The following is a 6,525-nucleotide window of genomic DNA, read 5'->3' as shown; positions in this document are numbered from 1 at the left end:
GTTACCTTGAGTATAAGAAATGAAGGATCAAACTAAAAATGACAAGCTAATGATTAAAGGCCGGTACGTCTCCTAAATAAGTTAAGGAAATATTACCATCAACGGTCTTGATTTCTTTATTTGTTAAGATTTAGAACGTCGAAGTACTCACATAAAACCCTCCTACCTACGTTAAGTACATATGAACTGTCCTATATAGTTTTCTAACTCGCAAATAAAATAAATACATCATCCTCCAACAACTGAAAACAGCGAAGGTTAAATCTGACAATTGTTTTCGACGATGATTTTTTACGTCTATGACAAAATAATAATTAGTAAAAATATTAAATGGTTATACATGTAATTAGGTTTACCAACGAACTCCCGTCTATTTTAGATCATATCTAAAAAAAATATATAAAGAGTCTGTAATTATGTGAAGCAATTTAGCAATTGTAATTTTTTAAGTACATTACACCTACGCCATATGGTAATTTGTCGGAAAAATTTAACCACTCGGCTACCGCAGCCCCATGATTTAGGGACTACGAAAATGTCTTAACAACACATAAACCCAAAAAGAGCAAAATAAAAGGTATATGTATTATCTATGTTTGAACCTTCCCTAGTGAAAAACAGATTAAAAAAAAATCTTCCACAGGTCATCATTATGGATATTGCCTGCTTTTGTTATTACAAGAGACCTAAAATTCGGTAAAAAATGATGCTTTATTCGTATTCTGCAACATGACTGAGATATTAAACCACTCACCTCTAAATTTGAGGACGTAGAATTAAATTTATGAATTAAACATCGACACGGGAAAAACACATAAAGAGAATAATGTATTCGAGTAGGTTAGTTATTAACGCAGACAGCAAAATATTTCATCACACTTTTTATTTTGGGTTTACGTTTTTATTTGAATCAATATTTAAATGGTTTCAAAATATAGTTTGATTTTTAAATTTTAAAACACTGATAAATGTTTTGGTAAAGTTTTGGTAAAGTTCAGGGGTAAGGTAAAATATTTTTTTTTTCTGCAATGAATCACATCTGAGGTAATGTAATTAATATATACGTTTTATTCTACATTGTACCCAACAAAAATTGCAATAATTTAAATAAAATCATTATTGCATTTCATCATGTTATAGCAAATTATTTGAGCTAGGATATCTACCCTCTGAACAGGAATAATCATTTATATTATTGGTGTTAAAAGTTCCCTTCGTCCTCCTCTTAAAACCTTTCCCATTCATAAAAAAATCTTTGTCTCAAATATGCAAAAATATTGTCTCATGCAATATTATATGGTATAAGATATTTTTCGTGTATATAGAGATTTAAGACCCTGTTTAAACTAGTAATGACCTGTATACCTATATATCATTTCTAAGGTGTAAGAACACTAGTAAACTTAAGGACAGTTTGGTGAGAGAAATATGTACTGGACCCTGTGAACTCTTTTTTTCCCCTTCACATTTTGCCACAATTAACAAGCAACACAACGATCTACGAGTCAACAGAAATATCCAAGGTTAGGACGGATGCATAGACACTTAGATCAAGTTATGGTCAGCTACGCCTAAGAAGGGATCTATAGGCATACAATAACGATTTGTTTTAATAGGGTCTTGCACCTTAAAGCACCAGATGGATTTAAACTTTAACAAAATAAGGTCTCTGTAACCTACTTTTTGAAAATAAGTAATATTTTCAAATTTGTTTTATTTTCGACATATCAATGCATAGTAATTCATAAAAAATAGCATTCAAAAATATTTATTTGGTTCCAACAAAACTGGACCAAACAGAAAATGACCCTAGTTATTGTTAAATCTGATCTGATGTTAATCGTTTGCCATGCCATGATGACCTAATCCCCAATTATACTTTTAGGTCATAGCCACTAGAGGCACAAAATTGACACACTTCCTGTTATGTCCTTTTCATTAAAAACGACGTGGGTAAAGTACAATTTACCCTCGAATAGTCCCATCATCTGGTGATTTTGACGTCATCATTTGACGTGAGATTCGTGACGTCATAATCACCGGATAGTGGGACTAATCGATGGTAAATTGTACCTTACCCACGTCGTTTTGAGATCTCGAAACTTCTGATTGGTTCATGGTCAAAACATCAATCTGAAAAGACGATCACCATGGGACATCCGAGCCGCAAACACTGCTGTAGTGTTTCTCAGGCGATACTTTTAAATGTTTTTTTATGTAGTATTGCAAGTGCAGCTGATATACAAAACCGGGATGGAAACTTCCCACACTCTCTGATATCGGATGACATTGTGGATGGGACTGTTGTAACCTTGACACTCATTTGTATGTATAGAAAAAAAATATTGATTCAGAGCGAAGGAACAGGATATAGTGGGCAGGTAATTATAAAAGCCATTTGCGGATCCGTACCAGTTGTACTAGATTGATACGGCACTGCCAAACGGAACGTGCTTGGATTTTCCCCATGATGGCGACACCCATATGAAAGATACTCCTCGAATATAAAAGCCAATTTTTTTATGTGTTAACAATAAAATGGATATAATAGTAATGCCTAAATAGTTTTGGCATAAATTGAAACAAATAATACATGTGATTTCATCGGTACACATACTCTCTGACTTGTTTTCAGCAAAGAAAACATTTCGATGACAAATGAAAAGTCTCGAGTCCGGCATGTTAGATACAAATACCGCAACCTCCCAAAACATACAGACATTAACACATGCAACACATTTTATGCAGAAGATGCCGTCCGTAAAGGAGTCTAATAAACCAAACCAAATATTATGACATTCGGAAACAAAAGATGTTCCTCAAATAAAGCTATTTACTGCTCTCACAATCAGATGGTGGCCGAGTGGTTATATGTCAGGACATATTATTTACACCACAAGCCCTGCGCAGCTGAGTCGTGAGTTCGAATCTCATGTGAGGCAGTTGCCAGGTACTGACCATTGGTCAGTGATTTTGATCCGGTAACTATGGCTTTCCTTCACAATCGACACCTTCCCCTTAAATGACACTGTCTGCTGATAGTACATCTAAACCTAACCAAACCAAACCATTGAAAAAGTCGTACTGACGCTTATTAGCTGCATGTGTGCTGCCATTATGTAAATGAATATTTTACCTTTTGCACTTGGCAGAGAACTAGCTATTGGTGCATTGATTATGTAATATAACAGGTAAAAAGTGTTTACATGCCATTTGTGTAATGATGGTAATAATTTCTTATTCACATGGTTGTGAAAAAATAGTTTGCAAACTATGTGAATCAGTATATCACGTTTACAAACGAACTTGCTTTCGTAACTTGTTGAAATAATGAGTTAAAATCATTTTCATGCTACTTTAATAATTTTAACAGTTCGGCACGATGCTTGGCGGTTGCTGAACAGCCATTATATATATATATATACCACGAGGATTTAGACATCTATATCTGCTTGATTATTTTCCAAGAAAAAAGTGATAAAGTGCGTCAATTAAATAAAGATGACGTCATTGATAATGTCTGTAACGTTCGTTCAATAACAACGATTTACCGAACTAAGTGACTCCTTTTAGCGTCATTTCAAACTTTTAATTCATTTATGCGTACACTTTACTACTTTTCCTAGCAACAACGAGATAAGATAAAGAACAAGAGAAATGACTTGGCATAATGCATGAGCCGATGTTTTGTATCATTATGTTGTTTGAATAATGCAATTCACACAATTTCCATTTCTTAAATTATTTTCATTGTAAATCACAAAAACATTCGTGTGTAAATATGTGCCATATTTGGTTGTTTTTATAGGCTCGTGGTTTCAATACATATGTAATGATATTGATTAAGATAAAGCATCATTAAGTTACGTAAACCATAGGAATATTTTCAAAAGATAAACATATTCAACGTCTGCCTTCTTCAAATACAGGAAATATTTGTTGGGCCAAATTTGTAGCTAAATATTTATTAGAAAGTTTCCTATGGAAATACCATGAGCAACCAAGTTTGCTATGGAAAACTTTAAAACTGAATTATACAAAAAGTGCAACATAAGGAAATTATCAAAAATCTTCCTCACTATCATCATCATCATTATCATTATCATCATCCTTTTCACTGACATTATTATTCAAACTAAACTATTCATTCTCATTCTATTTTATTGTTCTCATCAATACGAACTAGAAAAACCACACTGACGCGTAAACATCAACTGTATCACCTTGACCTGAGAAGCTAATCGGGTATACGAACAAACAACAGTCAACAGGTGTGTCTATACAATTCTAAACAGGCAAACATGTTTATGCCCTATTAATGAATTTTTCTTGTTATCCTTAATGTGTAGTTATCTAGTAAGCAAGTTTTAGTGACATCTTTCACCTTAGATTACCTTCTATCATAACGGCACTTTACCTTTCTGGTTATATAATATATACGTATATATATGTTTATGTTTATGCAGCATGGCTGACATTTTTGTTACAATGTCTGCCATGTTACTCGTCAATGAATAAAAATGATATTAACTGGACATTTTCATCATCTGTTGTAATTTATATAATATATCCAAACACTTAGCTTCAGTCGCGTCTTTCAGTCAGCGATGTATATTTTAGGTGTATAAGATGAAATAATATGTTTCTAAGCAACAACAAAAAACCCAACACAGTGCTTCACCCACAAGCAGTAACAGGCACCAATTATAGCTCCATACGACATCATTATCTGTCTAAAAGTCGCAACAATATTGCAGGTGATTTCGATTATTATAAAAAGTACGTCAAGGATCATCGACTAGATGATGAACATTAAAACATGGTAAACTTATATGGATGCGTGCAATATTTCCTTCGTGACATGAATTCAAAGGAACAATGTAGATGGTTTAAGGGTTTAAATGATATCGATGCCGCAACTTTTAAACGCACATTGTTACGTTTATTATTCTTGTTTACTTGACGTATGACCGGATTTTAGATTATGATATTTTTTTATCAAATCTGTACAAATTCTATTCAATATTCAGATATGTTTCCTGTAGGTCGATAAATGTAAATATGTTCTGATTGTCTGACAGCAAATAATTACCATTGACTATGATAACGTTTTATTCGTTTTTATAACGTTATTCAAAATCTTTGATTTCTCCTCTAGACTAACGGTAGAGAGGTAAACCTGTCGTATTACAGAGTCATCTGCCCTTGTTGGTAGGTATTGATTGTGACGTCATGTGTTTGAGAGCGTTACGTCATAACGATGTGAATTATGCTTACCAAATAATGACGTAATAATCGATACCTACCTGAAAGGAGCTAATTCTGTAATATACAAAGATTACGCTAATTCTGGTTCTGTTGAGGATTATTACATAAGCTAATGCACAAACAGACGAAACATTCGTATATTTGATTATTTTGTTGTGTTTTTTTAGCAATATGTATATTTTCACTTCTCTAAGCCAATTTCATACCGGAGAAAACATCACCCATAACTCACAAGGGATTCCGACCTAACCTTAATTATACGCCATGTCATGATGTCCTAAACGTATATAAACAAACATAATGGTTATCGACCGTGGCCGCCTGAGGGCCCAAACTGACACTCCTCCATTGCCAACCTACAAACGACACCTACAAACTTATGTTGTTTATTCGTAGGTTGTCGTAGCGCGGTAGTTTGTTTCTAATTTATTCCTCGGCTACCTATAGAATTTTAAGTAATAGCGGAACTTAGATTATATTAATGTCCTTGGTGAATGGGAAACTTCTTCGAATAATTTCAAATTAAGCAGTATTTCAATATCAACTGTTTCAAATTTAGCATATTCCGCCAAGTAAGGTCCTCTCAAACAAAATGGCAGAAATGTATAATCTGTGAAATTGAGTCGAACGAAACAAAAATTGCCAGTTTACCACAATTCATCGTAAGTCCCCTGTTGTACCAATCATACAGTATCATTCTAAACAAGATAAACGTGAAACCGAGTCCCGTGTGGCTTCAGATTTCATATCTCTGTATTGCTTTGAGTCCCACTAAGTATGTAAAAACAGGTCAGTCACATTTACGTATGTAAAAACAGGTCGGTCACAATTACTTGTGTAATAACAGGTCAGTCACATTTACGTGTGAAAAAAACAGGTGAAATCAACAATTTGATATGACGGAACACATCCAATATAACGTCAGCAAATTAAAGAAATAATAGAGTTCTCTAAACGTGGATATTTTAGCGAGTGTTTCATTTCTTGATTTGCATGCATTAGATCTTCGCGGTGTTGTTATTTTTGCGATAAATACACTTTCAGACTTATAACAACAAGGTTCATACATGTACAAAATATTACGCATGGGGGGAAATTTATCCGATTAATCGATATTGTATAATTAGCGTAAATTTTCCTTTCGCGTAAATTTTCACATTTACAGTAATCAATGTACTTAATGAAAATAATTTTCTCTGTTTTTTCTACAAACCTGGTAAAATGAGTAAAATGCGGTGCCCAAGATATGCACTCTTA

This window comes from Argopecten irradians, chromosome 15 (genome assembly GCF_041381155.1).
Source record: "Argopecten irradians isolate NY chromosome 15, Ai_NY, whole genome shotgun sequence".
NCBI lineage: Eukaryota > Metazoa > Mollusca > Bivalvia > Pectinida > Pectinidae > Argopecten > Argopecten irradians.
The sequence above is the reverse complement of the archived record's forward strand: the minus strand, read 5'-3'. Positions refer to the sequence as shown.